The sequence below is a fragment of the Dufourea novaeangliae genome, unplaced genomic scaffold, assembly GCF_001272555.1.
Source record: "Dufourea novaeangliae isolate 0120121106 unplaced genomic scaffold, ASM127255v1 scaffold177, whole genome shotgun sequence".
Classification (NCBI taxonomy): domain Eukaryota; kingdom Metazoa; phylum Arthropoda; class Insecta; order Hymenoptera; family Halictidae; genus Dufourea; species Dufourea novaeangliae.
The window spans coordinates 2,551,642-2,577,667 of record NW_015374070.1 but is presented as its reverse complement, the minus strand read 5'-3'; positions in this window follow the sequence as shown (position 1 = coordinate 2,577,667).

The following is a 26,026-nucleotide window of genomic DNA, read 5'->3' as shown; positions in this document are numbered from 1 at the left end:
TCATTTGCCAATGGAATCGCTTGTGGCCGTTCGATGATAACAACACAATCGCCCACATTCGATCAACCCTCCAGCCTCACGACTCTTTGTCTCTTCACAGATTCTACTGTGGGATAAGATTTAAATAATATATTTATTAAAACAAGTGACCGAAATTACGTCATGTAGAATTAGGATTATATTAAAACAATTGCAATTAAACTGGATACAACTATGACTATAACAATAAATGACTACTCTAACAACTCTGACTTTTAACTCTCTCTCCTACTCTGTTTACGCCACGACAACTCTATATTCGGTACCTATGGCAACAACTATCCGACTGTCTAATCACGACTCCCTTTTTAAGGAAAAGCTCTTGCCTCCCTATCTCTTATCCCCACCACAGTTTCGCTTTCCAAAACGTCTAGCTTTCGTCTCCATCAACCCTCGCACTCTCTACTCCCTTCTCCTTAAAGCTACGATCTCTTAAAACTAACTCAGAGTTCACCTAAAATTATAGTGCCTCGCCGAACTATAGTGACTTTAGGTGTGACCCTCCCAGTTAGTGTACTGTATGGGACTCTTGAGGGTACGCTAAATGTGTCCTTTGCTACTTCTACAGGACTACAGTTATTTGGTCCTATTTACTTTCCTTTACTACACTCCTGATATATTTGTTGTACCCTTCAAATTTGAAATATTTTTTTCATCATAGGATGTACCTAAAACTATTTAAGAAGATCAAGAATATATATTTTATCTTCACGTCTGGGGCTCCAACAACCACTACCCGTAAAATACATTAACCGTCCCTGAGCGCTTGACTTGCCACCACAGAACTCTATACTATACCCGGAACGATAACTCTGAGTATCGGGGGTCGGGCCAGCCTGTTAAACAGAGAACAAAGTGTGTAAGGTATCCCTCTTTCAGTCTTACACACATCTCTTATGGACGTCCAGTCGCGTGAGTATACCGAAATTTACTACAGGATAGTAAGTAAAGTTACTACAGGATAAGGTAATAAAGAATAGAGGTACCTTCTCTATAACTCTCTCCCTTATCCTGGCTCATCTAGGATTTTCTGTACTCTGTTATCGTTTTAGGCATGGTGTACAGTTCAGTGCTTGCCACAGAAACACTTAAAGATATGAAGGGTCCAAACCCATGATGTTTTTACAACGCCACTATAGTTGGCGGAGGCACTACACGACCCTACCAAACTTCTCTACAGACACAAACAAAAAATGCCATGAAACTCTATGAGAGCTGGGCTTTCTATTTATTATTTGGAATGTATGTACACACTTAATCGCACCAGGCGGACTTTCTTCCAGATCCTGTCCCCACCTATTAACAAACGTCGCCCCTGATAATCACTATCCATGTGTATCGTAATTTACCTCTGTCGACGGAGGGGTGGGGGTGTTACAGTCTAAAGGAGACAATTTAAACGGCTGGTTTTATCGTACCCGAGAGAGTCCTGTGTATGCACAGAACACAGCCTGGTAGAACTACCGAAGGGACACACCAGGTTACTCGTAAATTGCTAGAGGATCTCGACTGGCCCCCCCACACCAGATCCGCAATAAAACCGGCCGCGAAAGTTACGTTATACGTTCTCGCACTTATCGGTGACGCTTCGCTTGGTGCACAACTTGGTTAAGTAAATGGTGCGTTCGTCCTCGCGTGCACACCACGTGGAACCAGCACCGATGTGCAACGCCTATTACGAGCCTCGCTGTATGCTAGATTCTGCCCCCCGTGAGAAAGTCGCTCGCGATGGCGATCGCCACGATGATTCGATTAGAATTAAGGACACATCTAGGTGGGCACAAGAACTCGCAGAAGGAAATACCGCGAGATTGTCGATGCGAAATAAATCGCGTAACACTGCCAGGGACGCCGCTGGAGACTTCAACGTGTCTGGGACACATCATCCGCAGACTTGAACGCCTTGGACGAACCTAGCGCCGTGGGACCATACTAGATGGGCACAAGAACTCGCAGAAGGAAATTCCGCGAGATTGTCGATGCGAAATAAATCGCGTAACACTGCCAGGAACACCGCTGGAGACTTCAACGTGTCTAGGATACATTGTCCGCAGACTTGAACGCCTGGGACGAACCCAGCGCCGTGAGACCACACTGGAGGGTTCGTTCCTGTGGTTCACAACTGGGTAACACGGCTACCACGGATTTCAATGTAAACTACTTTTTGCCTGGGAAACAATCGATCGATCGTTCAATTTGTCCTCGTTATTCAGGCCGACTCGGAGGGACTTAATGAGGCTGTGATGACGCGCGGGGGTCGGTTAGCAATTGAGGGTTTGAATATTAAGCGACGATCACGGACCGATTTGATGATTATCGTCTTTTGGATTTTGTGTAATATCTTCAGGTTAGAGGGTGTATTGGTGAGAAGGAGTTAAGGTTTTGTGGGAGTGATTGTGATGAAATATTGCGATAGTAAGCTGCGTTTTGTTGGACGGGTTCCTGGAATTTAACATAAGACATTTAGGCTAAATCCTCGAAAAGGTTTGGTGACTTGTGATGTAGTCACTGTTTTCGGAAAGAAAGGAAATTAAGTGATAGGAAATAGAAGATGAAGTACAATTCCGTAGGTAGATAGAAGACTATTTAATACATACACTCCCGCGCATAAGTATTAGAACAGTTATCGAATATGCAATAAATGTTACAAGGTATTTCGAAATTGTTGAATGTCTGTAAGAAATATTGTCCAGGGGATAGTAAAGCTCGATGAACAGAACTTGTACTACCATGAAGTACAGTAACATGCTTAAGTAAGAATCAAAACGTAGCCTAAAATATATAATCTTTACGAAAGAGCATACTGAAGAACGAGATATCAGCCCGAACGATGCTAGGTCTATTTCTCGCCTACGACGTTTCAAGGGTGTTTTATGGATCGATCACGGGATAACAATCGATCATAGACCTAAATCTACTAATTGTCGATTAGCCAGCATAAGGGTTGGTCGATCACGGAGGATTGCCTTCACGACGTCCAGTAAAGGGAACATCGAATAGGTCGAGGAGGTCCCTTATTAAAGTACAGACAAAATGACCGGGGTCGTCTTTGTGAAGCGAGAGCCGCTTGTCAGTTTATTGTGGCACAGGACGAACTAACGCCAGCCATCCATTTATCGGCCTCCCATCAAGATAACAAGATTTCCTTTACTTTTTTCCCCCCCATCTCTTCTTCTTCTTCGTTAACAACGCTCACGGAGGATGGTGCACGATCGACGGACAAGACCCTTCATTATGGCCCTGTGTAATTAAGCTTTGTACACGAAGAAAAATGTTCCCCTTTGCTTGGCCGGCAATCAACCCTCCTCGCATTATCATTCCGCGGAAGCACGGAAACGTCGCGAATATGGAATGATGATCGTGCAGCGCGTGCAATACTATCTACTTTCGTCAATAACAATCTCATAAAAGTAATGACTTTTTGTCACTGGCAAGGTCGAAGATTCGTATACAAATTTAGTACACATTTCTGGGAAGAGAAATAATCAGACATATTATAAAATCATCTACTAAATAGCTATTTATTATTTAACAAAATTTTATCTTATTATCAACATAAATTTTTAATTGTTGTTAGTACTGGGAGATACAACCATTAAGGAAAATAACTTTCAAAGTTCCGTAGTTAAAACTTAAAAGAATATTTGTTGTTTTCTAGGTTTAATGTTCTGTATACTATGGTGAATTTGCATCATTTGGACGAAGGAAACGCACGTAGATTAATGAACTAAATTTTTTTGAAAAATATAGTCAGAACAGTTAAGAACTCTGGCATTGATATGTAATAAGGAGCAGTATGACACCAAATTTATTCATATTATGTGAAAGAAGTTGTGTATTTTATTGCGAAGAGTCAGTTCGTTTGCCACATTAAGCACGTAACACTAATAAATCAAGGATCTGATCGAATTACGTGGGTGACAAGTGTTACGTTTCCCTCTAAACACCGACAATGATAAATTACGAAAGTTACGGCCGCCGTGTGCCTCTCAGACTCGCTTGGTAAAAAGTTTAATCGCGTAAAAACACACGCGTACAAAGCACGAATCAACTTTCATGTCACGGAGCGCAAAGTGGCCGGCGTGCCATGAACTCGACGCGATTTATTTTCGTTTACGCGATGCGCGTTCGGCCATTAACATCGGCCTTTCTCTTCTCAAGTCGACACCCACACGCGACAATTTGCTGTTTCACCATCGATTAAAAAACCCTTACATTTTATCAAAATTTCCTCAACTCAATCATTGAACAATATTTCAAAGAATTTTGTGTACAATAAATTATATTAACTTTACCGCTAAGAAATTCACGATTTTCTTCTAATAAAGTAATATTGTTGATTACAATCTTATAGAAATAATCTATAGGATAATTAATTAAATGACAAATGGTAGTTAGAGATTGTGTGTTCGCGATTTTTTACGGACCAAGAAAACAACGGTGGATTACTTCATAGTACGCTCGATAGAAAAACATGACGATGGGATAATAAAACCGTGTTATTAGCCAATCTACCGGACACGAGAGTACCTCGAATCGGGTAAAATTTATGCTGTATAAATCTTGAGACGTTTCACTGTGTTCTGGTCTTTAATCCGATCGTTAGAATAGACTCGGCGAGGATCGGTGTTTAAATTTCCATTTGAAACGAGAAAACGAGATCATCAGAATCGTAACCTACGGCTTCGCCTCGTTATATTTCTCTCGGGCCATTGTTAACCGAGATTTACGCTCCTCCGTAGCAGTAAACCATCCGCGGAGCAATTTCTTGGCACTCTGACTGATTGACCACCTTTGCAAATGGCCGCACGTGAGCCCCAGCTACGGGGATTAACATGTTTTCAGCTGCGACGCGACGCGATTCCCCATGGGAACGTCCTCCATAGCTCCTTAACCTGACTTTGATGTCGTTATCAATAACAATACACGTGTACTAGTATGAATAACTAACGTTACATATTTATGTCTGAAATTCTTTTATTTTATATTATTACTTTAACGATCTTTTTAAGCTAATGTAACTCGATTTCGTTTTCATACGAAGAAAGAAGTCCTGTGTCAATAATTAGAAAGTAAGTGATTGATTTTGTTTTATTTTACATTAGTCGTGAAAATTGGTGTAGTAGCTCGTATAATAAACAGAAATTATTATAAATTTATTCGACAATAATTGTCATGTAACAAAATGAATGTTGCATAATGAACCCATTAGTACATGATCTCTTTCATCTAGAATCTAGATACATTAGCCGGTATCTTTTCCTCGTTAGTGACTGTACCATTTATATTTATCACACTCGTTAAGTCGTTCTTTAACTTCCTAGACGCAGAGAAATGAATTGCTGTATAATTACTAAAAACCGGTATTTAACTCAAACTCGTATGCAGATCAGTAACCAGTAGGTAATAACGTTTTTATAACTTATTACACAATGGTTTTCATGTATTACGTGAACGCATGCTTTGCTAATTACGACAGCAGACGCTGAATAACAGTAACTGGAGGACACAGCTACACAACATTAAATACTTCATAAACTAATGGCGGTATGCAGCTGAAACAAATATCATTGACATCACAATTCCAAGCTCTATCATTCTGCTAAACCGAATTAAAAAGTCAGTGTTACACCTGGAAACCCCTCCTTGTCAATACTTGAGGAGCTTTCGAACACTCATCGAGAATTTACTGTAGTACCAAACTGTTCCTTTAGATGTCACTGATGTAGATAAATTCACTTGTAACTACACAAAACGAATAAGTACCCTCCACAATGCCCCAAATGCGAGCATTTAGTTGAAATTGCAAGATTCACCCATGTTGGGAACTACAGTTCCCACCCGTACCGAACGTGTTAAAAAGAGGAGTGTACAACAACATTCTGATAAAAAAAAATTACCTTCCGAATAACTCACTTCCCACTCATAACGCCGCACCATAAGGACAACAATTATAAAATCCAAATCTCACAATTTCGAAAGAAAATCAGAAATTTATTTTCGAATCCTATCGTCGATTAAAATTTCCTGGGCTGTTCATTGCTAAACGTCACACGCTGCAAGGTGTCGCCGTCGTTCGCGTGCGGCCGCGAGCGGGAAATACGTCAGTTACTTCCCGAGAACGTACCGTAATCAATGATCACAATACGATTATGGTTGCGTCAAGATCCACCGCGCGTGAGATCGTATCGGGTCTCGGCACGTAGCCGGGATCGTTACAACGTCGGGGAATAGTTAATAAGAATAACAGTGAGTAACGTTTCTCGTAAACCATCCGCCGCCGCCGGCCGACCAGCATATGGATCGGCTTACATAACGCAATCAGGGATAAATGTACGTACGTACACACAGGGTGTGTCGCGGGAATCCATTCCCCGAGTGATTCAGTGACTTCGCGGTATATTTGTCTCTCTGCGCGGTGACCGTTTCGTGAATGGCAAACCTCCGAGCCAGTGCAATGCATTTAACGCTGAGTGCGCGCACACGACGATGCTGCCTAGCCGCGCATTGAAATCACCAGGGCAACGCACAGTGGAATGATTCCTTTAAGGTGTCTCTCGCAAATTTTTAATAATTATACATTTAGTTGAACATTTAACGGAACGTAAACGCTTCAACTTTCGATTGCCACCAAAAATCGAAAGCTCAACGATAGAATTATTGACAAAGAAACGTTATAAAAATGTCTTTTTAACGCGAGCCTTGTGGAATTGTCGTTGATACTGAGAAGTTAATCACTTCTTATTTAGTTACGAAAAATGACATTTTCATACAAAATTGGGGTATATATATCATGTATAAAAAATAAGTAGGCTATCTTAATATAGGAAACAGAAATAATTAAGGCACAAGCATAAGCTATAGGACTATCTAAGTTAGTTAGATGTTACATAGAACAATATAAACTTGTAGAAGCATTTGAAAACCAGTTGGGCCATTAAATTAGGCTATTTCTAAAACCTTAAAAAGCACGCAGGGTATACTAGCTTTAATTGAAAAACGAAACGCCCATGAGGCTCCAAATATTTCGAAAAATCTTGAGAAACAATCATTTGTTAGATTGGACATTTTAGACATTTTAAGTAAGGATGGCAGAATAGACAAGCTCCTCTCCGTAAGACGTAAGTCGACTTTTCCGATTAATGTTTTTCTTTTTTGTTCAGCTCCCAGACATTGTCTTCGGGCATAACACCCACCCACGCGCGACGTCTGTCGACGGCATAGGACCACGGACGCGTGTTTCCCTTCGATAAGAATGTAAAATGCCGGTGATGTAACGTTACACGCGAAGTTTACACGGATGGCCTAGAATCTGTTGCGCGACTCGGTGATTTACGGAGTCCAACGCGCGGTTTACGAACCCCGCTTTATGTGTACGATTCGCAGGTTACAAAACTCAGGGAGTCGCGTTTAACCCGCGATGTGAACGTTCACCTCCTGCGGACGGAGTCACGTCGAACATCACGAACGAGTACGAATTTTATGCCAACGATTTGTTATTTATGCGGAGGATGCATCGTAACTCCTAATACAGAGGGGTCAATGGGTGATTCTTGATAAAAATAAGTCTGAAAATATGACATACGATCATTGTACTGTGGATTTTCTGCACTCATAGCATTAGAGAAATTTGTGAAACCATTATAAAATGGATCTTTTTATGCGAAAAACTGATGGAAAAGAATACGATGACAAAAAATATCATTAATTGTTAAAAGGTATCACAAAAATAACACGAAACAAACTTTGTTTCTTGCGATTATTCTATAATATCAGATAGAACTGATTTGTTTTATAATAATTGTATCGCTATTGATAATATGGAGACTGCGGATTTTATGCATTTATCGTAAATGTGATTATGCAAAACACAACATAGTAAACATTTTCAAAAAGATTGGTATAAATTTTACTTTATTTTGGACCTAACGGAACCTCTAAAAAAGGAAACAAATCTCTAACATAATTTCAATTCAGTAAATTAATCTATAAAAATCATGATATGATTAAATATCTAAAAAAATTGTTGTTATTCCTCCTTAAGTTTTTCAGCAGTATTAAAATATAATTCTCACCCATGGTAACTGTTAAGGGTCACGTTAAACTTACTTACGTTTGGAAGGTAATATTACTAAAGCGATCCCCTATACAATCAAACATACAAAGTAATAAAAAGATTCAATATGATAGCTATTCAAAAACTGTGGAAGTCAGTGCGGAATTACGAACGATCCACAACAACGGAGTGTCGAGGCGTTTCGTTCGCTAAGAAAATCGCAGAACAAAATTGAAAGTTCTTTGAACCAATGGTCGAGGAATAGCGAGGAGGCGGGTCGGATTGCGTATCGTCGATTTCCATCGTTCGGCTAGTCGCGACGCACCTGTTGGAAATCCAGAATACCTGTATCCATGCCAAGGTGTTCGTTCTGGCCATTTGTGTGCGCGCACGCGATACTCTTCCAGGGAATACGAATGCCACTATTGTCGCGAATAGTTCCTTTCGCAGCCCCCCGTGGAAAGACTACTGCAATTTTTCAGAAGACACACGCGAATACAAGGAACGTGGAAACAATACAACGCACGGACAGGTGAAAGTTATATTCGATGCGTTATGCATTAGTCTAACGTGAATGGAGACTAATGTATTAAAACAATTTTCTTCGTGTTTATTATTGCGCACGATCGCATCCACGGGAACATTAAATGTCTCCCTGTTTTGTAATAAAGAGAGAGCTTTCATTGCGAATAATGTGAGAACAAATTTTTTGTTTTTGTTCTGCTGATCCATAACACGATAACCGCAGGCAATATTAAGATAATTTTTTAATAATAACATGAGCTTAAGAAGTTTTTCTATCATTGTTTCACTAGGTCTTGTGCCCATGTTCAAGAACACAGTCATTCTATAATATTACTGCACCCAATCATAAGTAATATTTAAAACAACTTGTAGTTAGGTGTTATAAGTAATAGCTAATAATTTAACCTATAAGCAACTGAAAGCTGAAGAAGTTTAATTGTAATTATATATTAACACACATAACAACTAAATAAATATTGGTAACAAGTAAGTTTGTACGGTAAGTTTTAGCTAGAATACTAATGATAATAAAAAGTTGAATACCGGGTACATCATCTACATGTACAGACTAGACATTTGTTATCCAAGTCAGCCCCCCGAGTAACCTTCAAAAGGTTTAAACCGCTGATTATTGGTTATTAAAAAGTTATGAACAAAAAAAATGTCAAAAAGCTCCAAAATTGGTTAGAGACAGTTCAAGAAAAAAAGTTTCATTATTATCATCGCAGATTTTTTGTGGAATTCAATGACAAAATAAGTAGGCATTTATTCTACTAGTTTATATTTTAACTAGCTCTAACCAACTCAGATCATTATAATAATTTGAACAGTATTTTTTAAAGATAGTACGTTACAAAAGTTCAGATTTCTAGGAAGATTACAGTACATTTTTCAATTTTTCTTTGTTAATAACTTTTTAATAACCAATGATCGGCGGTTTAAACCTTGTAAAGGTTATTCGGGACCTTGATAACATATGTTAAAGTCAGGGTCATCCGGTCTGGGTGCTTTTCGGAAGTTCATCTCTTGTTTTCCCACATTATAATTGAATGTGTAGCAAAGACGTATGTTTTATTGTGTCTAGCCAAACAACAAGAATCTCCCTTCCACGTGCGTGCAAATTTCTGTCCCCACCAGCAGTTTAAATTAGCATTATAATTTATCGAAGGAAACCAGGGACGTTGATCGCTTATAGCCCCCATAACGCTCTCGGCATATTGTTTTCGAGGCAGAAGCGCCGCGCCGCGTCAATAGCAAGTTATTCACGGACTAATACGTTCTGCTGCTCTGTACGGGCATCAATGACGAACAAAGAAAGTCACGTCGGCCTTGCGGATGGCTCTATAAGGTTTGAAAAAAGCGAGCGCGGGCCTCGAAGCCGCAATTTATGACCTCGTCATTAAAATGTAAATATAAAAGTTTCTGCTTATCACATAGTGCCTCGTGACGTGGCACATTATGGTCCCGTGGATACTTTTTCGCGCGACAAAAAAAGGGTGACATCTTTTTTTTCCCCACGGACCCATCAATAGCGAGTATTGATTACTTCGAGTTTAAAAATATTTTCCCTATCGTCTGGACGCGTTGTTTTTGTCGATCAGCGAAACAAACGGAAAATTAATGGAACATGAAATTTCAATACGAACAGACGAACATGCGAACGTGGCGTATTGTTTGAACACAATAACCTCTGATATTCTGCATGTTAGGTCTATTCTAATATCTCGTCTGTGGTTTTATTATGTATAATAACATTGTAATGAGTATTATTACAAAAGACAACGAATAAAAAATGGCACTAGACGGTTTCAAAATGTAAAAATGTTCTTGTCAATCATTTGTCATAATATACACAAAAATGCAACAAAATATTTCTTTGATAATATTTAAGTAATTTGGAAATAAAGAGTTAAGAATGATAAAAACCTTCAAAAAAAAACAAGAACAAATGTAACTGAAGTGGCCACAGGTTTCGAAATATCCTAGAAAAAGAAGTATAGAACTTGATTAGACACAATGAACTACTAATTGGTTCACCTAAATAACTTTAAACATCTGAATTAATCACGTCACGATTACAAATGTTTCAAAAATCAAAAGGTTACAAGAAACCTGTCAGTCGACCAGTCAAGAAAGCCAGCTGGATGCCAAGAAGATCGTTCTCCACTCGTTTCACATCGTGCGTCCAATCGTTACGGCTCATCGTAACGATTCCAATCGCGTCCAAGTCACAGTAGGTGTGTACAAGAGCCATTTTCGTAGCGATAGAGAGAGAAAAAAATGACGAGCAGTGTCGTCACACTGGAAGCCACCCCGCGGCCTCGCCACGGCGACTTTATACGGTCCGCGATAGAACCTCGAACGGATGCCAGAACGAGAATCCTACGATCGAGAGTAAATCCTAGCCTCGTCCGCGAAGAACGCCGGTATTCTGGGCGCGTAGGCACGCGACGAGTTTGGAAAACGGTCACAATTATCGCCGAACCAGGGGGGAGGTGGAATTACGTTGGATCCGAACCAGTGGGTGCTAACCGTAACAAAACGATTTCAAACCTTTTCCTGATTCACTCAACGCACAGATATCACCTTTACTTTCTATTGTTCCACAACTGTTACACACATTGTGCTCCAGATATCTCAATGCCTTCTAGATCCTCCTTGCGGGACATTTAACGGCCGGGGCACGGACCCATTTTCCTACACGAACGTATTATAAACACTTTCGAACATTGTAACGTAATAAAGGTCAAATGACGTGTTGTGTCATTCGATGGAAAAGAAATTTGTTACCGAAGGTCAATGCTTCTTTTTTTTTGTTTAACCCTAAATTGTCATAGTGAGTCGAAATGACCCAACATTTGACTGGAGTAAAATATGTTTGAGGTATCATTGAAAATTGTACTACTGGTAATGTATGGTAGTAATTTCAGGTGTACTAAAAAAACCCTTACATCGGAATTTTTTTTTCAAGAATTTTGTTAAACGTAATGATAATTTAACCCTTTAAGGCCCAGACCCTTAAATCGTTATTTCAAAATTATGAGACTGATATATATGTTATATATTGCAATTGGGAAGTCGAAAATATCGACATTAAACCAACCTACTTTTTTTCATTATTTTCTTGATTTATTTATAGAAATTTCTTCCTACCATAAAAGACAGCTAAGAAACGATACAAAATTTATGTAAAGTTTTTCCGATATCTTTTATAATTTACTAATTACAAGCGAATAAGTACAATGGATCCTTCAAAAAGAAAGGTTGGTTTCTCCCTTAAAGCCTAAAAGTAGCATCAAGAAATGGTAAATTTGATCCCATAAACAATTGAGCAAAGTTACAGAAAAACCGAGGTTTATCACTTCAAGAACATCCCTTGTAAGTTAAATGTTATGTTCTTCCGGGTACTCCATAACAATTTAGTTATCCGTTAATGGCATAGTCTAATGGACAGAACTATAAACATGGTGTTAAACTGATAACAGTATTACTAATCGATATTAAATATCACCGGTGTATACTATTTTTTCTGTCACAATACATACATGCAGCGTTCTAGTAGTTACACATCTATCCACAACGCCAGTAAATAAACACAAACTTTCTTCCAATGATAAGGGCTTCTTTTATACCGAGAGTATCACAAAAAAATTCTTCAAAACATTTAAAAATTTTCATCTCCGTTACATTCTCAAACCATTAAAGACAGCTTGTAAATGCATAAAATCCTCGATTCAACAATAACAAGAAAATTAATACACAATTCAAATTAGCTACACGAAGTGACTAATCGTTCCAGCAGCCAATCAAGACGAAAGGGACAATCGATCTTAAAGATGACGAGCAGGCATAAATTATTCAAGACGGTCTTCGTTAGTCCCAGTTAGTCCTGCTCCTCCGTAAACGCATTAACGGCACCCACCTCGCAGAAGCTCCTCGCGGCGTTTCCCCCGCCCCCCATTACCCTCCTCATTACCGCTTTCAACACGCTCCGATTTCGATAACTCCGACGTGGTATACGCTCGCCCGTAATTGCCTTTACAGTTAATTACGCTGGCCGGCGCGTGCATCGACGACCCGCTCACAGGCTCCAAGAATGCAGTTCGATCGGGTTGCGACACGGTCGCGCGCGAACCACGACCTTGCTCAAATCCGTTCCGATGTGTACACACCCGTGTTCGCGACCCGTGCGACTTCGATTTCAACACGAGGCACAACCGGGCGCACGTGTTACGGGAGAGAAGAGTCTTGAGACGTGTGAATGTCTCGTTGTGCTTTTTCGGAGAAATCGTGTATACAAGCTGTGACAATAAAGTTTCGAGAAGGTTTCACCTTGACAGAAATGAAATTATTCTCGAAACTTTATTGTAGCGCCTCTTACATGAGAATATTGACCCCTTCGTTCCTAACGCTGGAATCTACGCGTCAGTTGTGTCAAGATTGATAATAATATGAAAATAAAATTTGAAAGAAATATAGCTTTTAATTGGAATTGTGTTTGTAATATGCGGAATTAAAATAGTGGAGTAACTAGAAAAGCGTATCTTGTTTCCTATCGACCTATATTGCTGCACTACATCATCACTGTTGAACTAAAGTAACGAGAGGGTTATCTAGGTATTAACTTGTTAATTGAGGAACATTTAGAATTCCAGTATGTACTTTACTCGGCAATAAATTTGAGTGAGATATAACCTACACTGACACAAGTACTTCGATACGATAAAATAAGAGATTCTTGTGGCTACATATGTATACAGAAAAGTGAAAAATTATTGAAAGGTATGGTCAAGCAGACTTGACGAGTTGAGTCGACTTCCCCAATTAATAAGATAAAGTATTCTTAAAGTACTTTAAGTACCTTTTAACTACAATTTGTAAAGAAAATAAATATTTTCATTCTCCAAGTTTTCTAAAGTAACCTTATAGACTCTTAGATTATACTCAGGTCGTAAATAGAATTCGTATCGTCCATATAATTGAAAACAAAGATTGATATTAAAGCTTGAAAGCTATAAGCTGGAAGTTTGATTTCTACGTCGTACGGAAATTTTCAGCCCAAAACCGGATGTGTGTTTATGAAACCTTATCGCGTTGCTTTTTACTCGTGGAAACTACTTACGGAGTGTTTTCAACGTATTATGATACACCCCGTGAATTTGTTTATATCGAATTCCTACCTTGGCCGTTGGACGTCACAGGAAAATCCACGCCCGAGAGGGGGGACAAGTACTAGCGAAGGAAACGGAGAATGCTCGTTCTTACCTGGAATAGAAAATATTTTCCCATTAAGTCAGAGCCTCTCAGGGCTTGATTTACATTTCTATCTATTTTCACACGCTGTTCACTGGTTACGTAACTTACACTCGCGTATTTGCAAAGCGGAATAATACCCCAGTGTTGTCAATAAAATGTCGCTCTGATTTATTCAGAGATTGCTTTTTGTTTTACATTTTGGAAAATTTGAGCTTGCAATACTTGTGACCGCCACTGTTATAAACACGTCTCGAGTAACATCTCTTAACAAGAACTGACCACAGTGACTGATGGTTGACATGAAATATACGTTTTCATAGAATCTAGGTGTGGGTGGGGGTGGAAATATGTAGACCTAATTTGCAATTGGTTAATTTCTGCTAGTCTGGGGACAGGTCACGCCTCTTGTCCTGAAATCAAAGGTAGTCGAGTGAGGGTAACAGTGAAAAAAAAGGACACTTGGAAGTGACCTGACTTCTTTGGGCCCTCTAAGACGACATAAACCTTGCTATTTTCGTTCAATGAGGATAAACTGTAGAAATAACCAAAACAGTCGCGTGCTATGCCCACCTATTGGTTGAGAACTGTCTCTATCCCTGTCCTACCTAAATGGTCAGCACCTCCCTTTGTTCATAGTTACTGACTCGATTCGTTAGCCAAGGTATAAACATCGTTTCATAACCGTCGTTGTGCGAAAGTGTCGAAATCTGGTAAACAAATGAAGCTCGACTCAAATCTTCCATGCTAACCGCCATAAATCAATTCTTCAGAAGAAAACAAAAACAAAAACGATTTACAAGAGACATAGAAGATATAATCAAGTAAACATAAATGCACAATTATAAACCAATAAATCATCTATGTATAATCCACGAAAATTATATACAACATTATTAAACTAAATCTTCAAGTTGATTTAAAGACCATCAAAACCCACAGCGTGGGTGACTTTAATGCGCGGCCACGCAAGGCAAACCATCGAAAGTTGAATAAATCTGCACGCAACACAGGTGAAATTATTTACCCATTACCCGAAAGTGAAGATCGGTGGATAACAACAAAGACAACGCATTAAAAAAAAAAGTTAACATATAATTTCCCACTCTCGGAGCTTCCCAAGATCGTATCCCTGTCAATCTCCGTTTTCATCCTCTCACGCGTTTTCCAGTTACGTCATCGGGGAACGGGAGAAAGATCGCGCGCGCGCGCGCAGAAACGCAGCCGATCGCCGTGAGACTCGACGAAAACACCGACGTACCTTCTCAGGGGTTCGTTTTCTCGATGTATACTCGTGCAATGTTGGGGATTGTTAATCCCGTTCGTTTTTTCCCCCCACTTTCTCGATCTCACGTGTCCGATCGATCGGGAACTCGGTGTCGAACCGTATACATCGAGTATCGAGTTTCGAAGGTGTACCTACAACGCAACATAGAGACAACTGGGCGTGTGATGTACCGGGATCGTTTTTCTGCTCGGGAGTAATACGACTGGCCCAGCCATTAAACAAGATACACGCGGCCTACGGCGACCGACTGGACTTTTCGCATGTTAATTTGACGACGAGGACACTTTGAGGGACGACGCTGCACGGTGTCTGGCCTTACCTCGGGATGTCAAAGATGCCCCGAGGGCAACATGTTTCGCTGCGGCAGACGAGTCCACGAACGATTATATTCGATCGAGTGTGAACATTATTTTTATGTTCGACTATCTATATAACTTTAGGTGTTACGAAAATCTCGTGGGGACCATTATTCTTGATATATGATACGTTCTCTGTTTGTTCATTCTATATTGCTTAGTTTCTTTATTGTGTCTGGTTTCTTTGTTCTTTGACTGGAGGATGTATCCTGTAAATGATGGCTAAGACTGGGGATTCTGAGAATTCTTGTTGTTTGCGAATATGCAGAACACAATAAAGTAAATTATACTTGAATATTTATTTATTTAATATATATCATTATTAACATTAGAACTACCACACCAGTCAAAATGACTGGTTTTGCAATTTTATTTTAAAATTCCTACTTTATGTTACATTTACTTCCCGCAATGATGTGATGACTTTTGCAGCGATAACTGAAGGTGTAATATAATGAATTTTATTTTTGTTTTATTTATTCAGAATCAAAATAATTTTGTATCATGGCTACTTATACTAATACCAGTCATTTTTACTGGTACTTCTCAAAGTGGAAAAGTATCCTATAATCTGTTTACCGAACCCAAAATCGTTTTTTAGATATTTAGGTAGATTTATCGATGTTTTGTTATGAAATTTGATCGCACGCCTCGTCTTACCTGGCGCCACAACATAAACATAAACATAGCCACGATGTAACGTAACATAGTCATGGATGCCGTTTCACGCGGTCATTCTGTATACCATAGTCGTTGAAATAGGACCTAATTCTTTAATTATTATAATGATATTATTATAGTTATTATAGTTGTCATTATATAGTAGTTATAATTCCATAACATGGAATTCCTTTTGTAAGATAGTAATAAATCAGTAAATATAAAAATGTTCTATTATTACGTATTTTTTAAAGACCAGTCATTTTGACTGGTTTTGGTAAAAATAACTTCGTCTTAACTGTTGGTAGTTCTAATATTAAGATAGATTATAAGGATAAACGGGGATAAACCCCATTAATGTACAAAATTGTGTACAAATAATTACCTACACAACCTCGTTTGTATTCAAACTACAATTTTAAATCTCTAAATCAATCCTATCCCGAATAAAAATGTTTCAAACATCAAACATTTCCAGAAACCTCTCAATGAAAAACGGTCGAAAAATCCAGGTGGAATCGCTGAACGATCGGTTTTCCCCAGCTGTCGAGGGTCAAGGATCAAGGTAACGAAACAGGAAGAATATTCGCCTAATTGGTGGTTATGAGGAATGGCAATATGAAGCAGATGGTATCTAAGAGCCTGGTTACAAAGTGCTTTCACGGTTCCGAGAACACCCGAGGGACAACGTATGTTAATTTGATAACGACGACACACCCGCCGGGACGTCCCGAGCATCCGGGTGTATATTTCGTCGGTACGTCAAACCTCGCCCTCGGGGTGCGTACCGTAAAACGCCCCCGCGCCATGGCGCGTTCAGAGCCGCGGTGGGTTACGTCGATCGTGCCAAGCTGCCGTGCAATTGCCAGTACCTTACGGCCCGGAATCTCGTGTACCGGCTTGAAATATTACTGTTATAAAAGTATTTATACTTATTATTGACGCACGGCAACGATGAACGCCTCGACGCCTGTGGACGCACGCGCCACGAAGGCCTGGGTGTTGTTGATGGGCCATTCAATGGCACCGCTTATGCGCTCAAATAATGTATTTATGTACCATTGAAACACGGGACAAAGAACTTTACATCATCCGACGGGAACAAGGAGTGGGGAGTGAAAATTTAAAGCGCGACAAGCAGGCGAGGATAACAGACTGTAAATATAATTTGAACGGTATCTCGTACGAAGGATAGATGTAAGTGTCCTTCCCATTCGTTTTCGTAATCTACACGCGAACCAACGACCTATCGCCGAGATACATGGCGATGATGTAAAAGTTTTTTTTGAACCATTTACTGGTAGAATGTAGAGTCCCGAGGGAAAAAATTAGGGTCGCACATAATTTTTCAGATTTTTCGCGGTAATTGTAGAATTAAAAGGCTAGAACGTGATTTAATAATATTGATATTATTACGGTGTACATAGATCCAGTAGTACTATTTTCAATTACGCCTTCAAGATGTTTTACTTCAAAGTCAAAGTATGGGTCAATTTGACCTAGTGTAACGGAGGGTTAAAAATATGGAATATTGTAGGGAATGAAAAATGAATGATTTGTAGTAAACGTAAATTTTAGGTTACTGAAATGAAGAATGTTTGGGGGAATGAGATTTAGATGCGAATGAAAAGACTTTTACGATGACTGTAGGAAACGATTGGGAAGAAAAGTGCTAGAAGTTGTACTACGAACGTAACAGCATTTTGTGATACTTCCGAGGGAAAATTTCATCCTTGCTTGTCATATTCCAACAAGACTCCACTAAAATGACTATTGCATTGTATTCATAAATATTACTAAAAATTTAGCCATATTTCTACTGTTCTAATAATTTTACCATTTTCATTTTAGAACTATCAGTACTAAACGTGTATTAAATTAAATTGTATAACACAGCAATATACATAATATCTAGTACACTTTAGCATAATATAGCATAACATAGAATGTACACTATACAGTATATTAAAAGTCAACGTAAATTCCGTCAAGAGCATTATTATAACTTCAGTAAACGTAACATCAGAAATCTGCAATCCGCCATTTTTACTGGTTAGATAGTTCTATTGTTAAGGTCGTATTAAATCTCAACAATGTTGAATTCCTAGTTCATCTCACTGTACAAACAAGTATACAAATTTCAAGCCACGATTTAATATATTAAATTAAAATTTACCGCTTCAAATGCTATTGCGTAGCTCAAGGTTCACCACCGTTCCCCAGCACCGATAACAATCCATTTTTCGTTTTAATTACCGCCTGTACAATAAACACACAACTTCCGCGTTAATTCTCAGCATCCCATTCCAGCGTGCACGCGATCCCGTTCTTTCTCGCTGTTCTCAAACAATTCAATCATGGCCCGCGTGCATGCACCGTCGACCTTACAGATATATCTGATTACTTCTTTCTCACGATTGAGTGGCTCGTTCAAGTATATCCGCTCCCGTCGAACAACATGAATGGCAGCTACAAGCTTTACTACTTAACCGATAGTGGGGACAGCCATTCAGGGGCGAAGAAGCGAAAAAAAGTTACTATCAGCGCTCTCCGTGGCCGAATCGAAAGTGCTCTTAATATCTTATGAAGAAAGAAAAAATTGACCGATCGAGCCTACGTTGAACGATTGCGCAACATACGTCCGTTGGTTTACGGTTCGATTTCCTTCGCTGGAAATGAAACGATTCGCGGAAAACACTTCGATGGAATTCATAAGATTCAGTGATACCAGTAGCGATGGAATCAAGTTAAGGATCTTTGATTCCGATTCCATTCTTCAGAAGATGAATTCCCTTGGGTAACACGTCACTGTCATGTATAACACATACACTAATGGTCAAAAGTATGGGATCAGGTACAATAATTTAAAACAGAAATAATTTATAATATTATTATAATAATTTTAAATATTGTTCTACAAAGAGTTAATGAAGATAATGTGTTAAAACCGATGGGAACTGATTTGTGTATCTACCTGATTCTGTAACTTTTATTTTATCGTAACACAATAATGAATTACTGTTCCATGAATCTGAATAATGAATTATGAATTACTGTTCTGAAGAATCGAATCGGAATCGAATCTCCCTAGATCAAGTTCGACATGTCCTCAAGAATCCAAGTCGATTCCAGTACAAAGTGTTATAATAAACTGGTTTCAACCCTTAGAATGAGTAGTATTCGAGAATGTACTTATAAGTGCATTGACATTTCAATGAGTCGAATTTCGTAAAAGCAGTATTCGAACTCTGAAAGACAACCTGTTATGTATTTTTCACCGAAAACAAATCACGCGTGTATAATAAAAATCTTCCGATTGAAGTACTCTCGATATGTTTGAATCTACCTACAAGGAATTAGCATTTTATTTACGAAGTGGATCGCTAAGTAGCCTGCGTCATTTTCCACTATCACGTGCCTGATGTACCTACCTATAGGTAATACCTATAGTACAAATTTAATATCGATTATTTCGAAAACCGATGAATGTTGGCACCTACGCTTTTGAATTTAGAGAGGGGTCACCTGTGCTACTATCCTACAAAAACGCATCAAAATCCTATAGGGTCATCCTCTAACCCTCTCCTGATTGGTCAAGGTTCGATTGCACTTAAAAGTACCGTTTACATTTCTTAAAGTACTTGCAGAGTTCGAACCTATCCCACCTAGGTTCGAGTCTACTTAAAGTATTGTTTACTTTTTTCGAAGTACTAGGGAAGTGTTCGAAACTGTACAGTTTGATCGAACCTAGTTGCAATATACTTGATCTTATCACTAGATACCAAAGAAATTTTCAATCTCAACGCAATCGCGTAACATTGCGCGGGTAATTTTCTACTTGATCTTATCACTAGATACCAAAGAAATTTTCAATCTCAACGCAATCGCGTAACATTGCGCAGGTAATTTTTTGAGGCAACCCTTACGCGAAAATAATATGATAATACGAATGTTAAAGCCATATAATGAGGTGACATAAATTAAACAAGAACGACAGGATACAAATCGCTCTTAATGACACCGTACGCTGAATACAGTTTAATTAATACTGCATATAAACGACAATTTAATTAATACAAGACAATTTTCATTACATTAAGTTAAGCGACGCCTGAACAAAGCGGGGATGCGGTCCATTCACGATTAAGCAAATTGTAGCTGTCGCTTGTTCATGGGCGGCGGCAGCGATTTATCGCAAGGATAACCGCGGCCGCTCGGTGTCGTGGGATGGAATATTAAAGCATGATAATTGTCGACCTTACGTGTGCTCCAATAAGAATCCGGTATCAGACTTTCCGTCACCCGTAATGCCTCCGTTCAATGAAGCGACGAAGCAGTCATCCGTAAAAACACGAAGGTCGAAACGGTATTAAAGGTAAACTGAAACTCGTTTATGATCTATAAATCCAAGGTTTGCATCGCGGAAGAAGTGGTGTCATGGGCCGTGGGAAAAATCTTACTCAGCATTATGTAGAATAGTAAAGTGGGAACACGATTGATTGCTAAAGATTTATGGATTCTCAATCTAGATGGCTGCAAAAATGTCCCCTTTAGTGACATTAAAATCCTGTGTGCAGTTGAAGGGTCCAGTTGAAGACGTTTAGCACAGCTTCCAAAAGTAGAAAGAACGTCTCCAGCGGTTTCTGGCATCCCAAGGGGTCTACTTTAAAGAGGATAATGTTGATTCATCGACAAGTTGACAAGACAAATTTCTATGCTACCAGTTTCATTAATTTTCTGACAGGCCTCGTACACTGAATTATATACAAGTGTGTAATATATGAACACTAGAAAGCTGGAATAACACACAGTGTGAGGACAATAGAGTATTCGAATATCAGAGTGTCTATCAGTCAAGAGAGTCTCCATTATACTAAATTCGATAAGACATAATTATTCGTCGGTACACCCAATACATTTGCCACAGGGCGAGGTGTGAATATTACATATTCAGGATTTATTCATCGCCGTGACTAATAAGCTCAGCATCCTTTTTCGATAAAAATAACAGAATAGAAAAAACGACGGGACATCGGTCCCCGGGGACTCCTGGGGTCGTGGTCGGTGTGAATAGAGCATAGCTCTCGAAAATATCGTCCTCGAGGATTCTAACTCGTAAAGTAGGCACCATGGCGGGATTCGGTGGCCTTTGAGGAGCCGCTGAGAGGCTATGGAGCGCCTATAGCGGCTAGAAGACGATGTTGGAGAGGGACTCGGTGAGCATAAATCCCCTAGAAAAGATAAAACGTCGGTGGATGGAAGGTGGAACGTGTACGCCAGGCTCACGCCGTTCCACATGAACGTGACCCTTGCTGCCCGGGTGATTTGTGAAACAAACTGCTACCAAGCTCTACTCGCCGTCCAGACTCTTTTGGATCTGAGTCAGTGCTTAGAAAAAAGAACAATCAACGATCGGTACTCGATTCGATCGTTCGAACAAACTTTGGTAAAACTTTGGTTGGACCAATAAGTTGCTTAAAAATACTGACATTTCTCAAAATAGAGAGATTCAATGAGGAAAATTAATTAGAATATGTTCGATGTGGAACGTACATAATATATGTATTTTATGAATTCCACGATTCATTTGCGCTAGTCATTGAGACTCTTTTGGGTTTATGTCAGCACCTGATGAAACGTAATCTATGAGAAAATCGGTTCTATCGTTCGAACGAACTTTGGTCAATGTTTAGGATGGACCGATAACTTTGATCGTCTAGAATATCTTAGTTATTTACAATTAATAAATTGACGATAAAATGAGAACTTAACCCTTCACGATCTCTACTACATGACCTAATATTTTTTAAAGCTAAATGTTGCAAGGTTTTTTTAAATAACAATTCCTTTATTTCGAAGATATTTGAGGGTGAAATTTCACTTCTACCATAGAAGATCTAAGGGGTCACAGAGGGTTAAGAAGAGTTTAAGATCTGTTGGATAAAAGAAAGTGAAACATATACAATTTTGTTCAACACTGAAATAGTCTAGAAACTTTTCAATGTCACTGCGTACATACTGATCTAAATTTATTTTCCATGGAATGTTAGCAAAAAATAAGAATAAATAGTTCATAAATTTGTGATTTAACACGAGAAATCTATAAATCTTCCACTTTAAGTGACCATTTCCAAGTTACGTCATTTCGAAATCCCGATTTTAGTCATTTACACCGGAATTGCATAAAAATACTGATATTTCCAGAGTATACAGATTCAAGGAGGAAAATTAATTTGAACGGGTTCAATAAAAACGTACATATCCCACGAATTCCAAGGATTCACTTGCGCAATCGCTAACCAAGCAAGAGGAAGGCATCCCAGCTGGAAATAAAGGAGAGAGAGCATCGGAAATAAGTGCAGAAAACCATCGAAGCGACCGTATCTGCATAGAAACGGTGCGTAAACCGTGGATCGCGAACGATTCAATAGAGTGTATCCTACCACCATAAACGAGCATAAGAAGCAAAGTGTTTTACGAGCGAGTTAGCTTGTCAGGAGGCCCTCGCGACTTTTATGACGACCGGCAACATCCCCGTATATACTCTTTGTTCATTGTTCTAACCACGCTTCGGTTACAAAGGGAAATAAATTTCGTGCGATCTTATCTAGAAATGGGCGAAACATCAGCGATCTATACCGAAAAATGTGATACACTCTTGACGGAGGATGAGAAGAATGAAAAATCGTGAAACCAGGCCTCGAAGGCGTAATTACTGATCGTACAAATGCGTATGCTCATATTTCACCTGGAAGACCAAGTCGACATTTTAAATTCGATTTTTTTTCATGTGGAAAATGGTTTTTGTAAAATCGACTTTTAGAGTGAAATCGATATACATATACATATAAATTTGACGATCGTTTTCTGATTCAAATTGTGGCGATCCTTGAAAAGAGCGATCCTTAAAAGTATATTGAATTACGAATAAATTAATTGAGAGTGTGTTAAACAGTTCGCGATTTTCAGGAGAGAACAAATTTAATTAAAAGGCACTACATCTCGCGACAGAGAAGGTAGAATTACATTGCAGATAAAGAAACACAAAAACTCGTGGTTAGGTTTCCACATTCCTGCATATTGTGGCAACTCGAGTCAAGGTAAAAAGGTGACGATCGTTTAAGAATAAAACTTACACAAAAATGAATCTCAAACAACTTATAACTTTGCAAATGTTAACTTATTAACTCGATCATTTTTTTCAATAAACGCTGACATTACACAAATTAAAGCTCCATTAAAAACCATATAATACGATTCATCCAAACAACAAATGAAAATATAATGTATCTTATATGAATCAATACAAGTATTCGTAAAATTAAGTGCATCAATCTTTAAACAAATGAATACAAAGTTCATTAACGCCTATAGACCAATATAAACCAAAAACTAACAAACATTCTCCATTTAATACCTTGACAACTAAAGTGTTAAATCTACTCCTTCCACAACATATCATCAAACAGGTCAAGAAGATCACTTATTTCCACCATGTTCCAAATTACATTCCGCAGGCTTCTCTTAATCAGCTCTATCGATCTCCCAAGTCTCAACACATTAACGACCAATATTTCCAAAAACCGACCACAAAAAAATCGACGCAACGCGGAAACAGATCCATGACCTTGCGTTACTTTCCGTTTTACTAAAACTTACGGTGAAGAACGAAAAAAGAAATAGGGGGAAGAAGAAATTACTTTCACGATAACATAACAGCGAGAGTCGACGGATAGACGGAGATGGGGCAGCGAGGGCGTGGTGGGGAGAGGACACGGCTGACGAACCTTCAGAGGTGGACGAGGCAAGGTCGGGATAGGATAAGCTGTCCGTTTTTCAGTCGGCTCCGGCGTCGTACAGCTCGGCGACACACTTACGAGACGTTGACCTCGCGACCGGCTCTGTAAACACGGTGGAATATCTTCATTTGCGTGTTTGTAGGCGGCCACCACCGGTGTGCCACGGGTGGAGAGGACCGTATGCACGCGGAATAAGTGGGCAGCTGCAGCAACGGGCTCGCGCGCGGCTCGAATCCTATCTGGGTAACCCGGTCCCAGAAACTCGTTCCGCCCTTCCACGTATCCTCCTGAACCGTACACTGCCCCCACCTCCCTGGTCACCTCGCGAATCGGACAGGAAGGGAACGTCGAAATTCTTTTTGCGATTTCTTCCTCGTGGATCAAGATGGGAATTGAAGGGTACAGAAGAATAGGGATGAGGGTTCAATTATTTTGTCTACTATGATATTCGAATACATTTCCTTTCTTGGATGAAATGTCCGAGTACAATTCATTTTGGTATTTAGAAACGGAAAAAGAGATGAAAGTTCGAAGCTATTGACCAGTTCGACGATAACCATGTAAGGGAAAAAGGACGGGTGTCTATTTTTTGCCTGTTAAAAAAAATATATTTGGTATTGTAGAACTGAGGTTTGTATTTAGAAATGGGAACAAAAATGGAAGTTCTAAGTTATTGCCATTATACGGTAATTGTATAGGGGGAAATGACGAGAATCCATTTTTGCGTATTACAACATTTAAATACATATGAATGTATTTGATATTGTAGAATTCCCGTTTTGTATTTAGAAATAGAGAAAATAAGAGATTAGATGAACACTGTTTACTTCAAATGTTCGTAATATGTATTAATAAATATTGTTGTGTTACTGATATGTCATTAATATACTGCGGACATTTGTACAAATTCACAATTTTGGTCGCTAATATATGATATACAAAATCGGACAGAATTCCATTTGCCATTCTAGCAGTTTCAATATGTTAATAATAATGCCTACGTGAATACTACGAAATTATACTAGAATCTGCAAAGAAGAAATAAATTTGTTGTTTAGAATTCTAATAATCCGTCTGTGAACCATCGAATTCGCATGTATCCTTGAATCTGGTGCTTAAAATACCTGACAAGTAGATTAAGTCAGTCAATGGCAGACCTACCAAGGAGCAGCGTCGTTAGCGGCCACACGATTCTGACTATTAAGGCGTTGAGAATTCGTTACACGAGTGTATATTTACAGATGACCGTGCAAAACGATGCGAAAAATTCGGCGTAGGACGAAACGAGCAAAAAAAAAACAACGGATTTCGTATCGTACGTATGTGGGTAACCCGGTTCCAAAACTCGTTTCGCCCTTTCAAGGATCCCCTTGAAGTCGGGTTTCGTCGAAACCTCCAGGAAGTAGCTGGATGTCCCGCGACGGCATTTTTTCCCCAAAGGAGATCCTGCCGTTGATAATAAAACCGTGTTTCACGGAGCAAGGTGTGAATCACTGAACATCAAAGACCAATGTGTGTGTGAATTAACCACGGTAAAAACGAATGAAACGAACAAACGAAGACTGATATGTTTCGCGAAACATGCTTTTAAAACTCTTTGTCGTTACGTAATATATATTCAAGACTGAACAAATGAATGATGGAAAGATCGTATCGTCGAATCGCCCAATTATTCAACTGACAAATAATCGAATGATTGAACGAGTGAATAACATATCAGTTCCATAAAATTATAATTACTCGAAAATGATATTGAGCAGAAACGATATCGAGGAAACAAGTCAATCAACGGAAACCAGTGTTCATAATTATTTCAGAACGATCCACGATAACCACAAGTTATTGACCTACATAGCCTTTTAGGAGCAATTTGCCGTATCTGTTAACGCTACAAATCGCCGGGAAACAATCATTACCGTTTCAAAACATGTGGTTCACCTGTTACGATACACCTGAGACCGTGTGTACACGAATTTCGCAAGGGAACTTCAACACCTTCGGGTAGCACAAATCGTTACACAACAGTTGTACAACTGAAATTTCCTTGTAC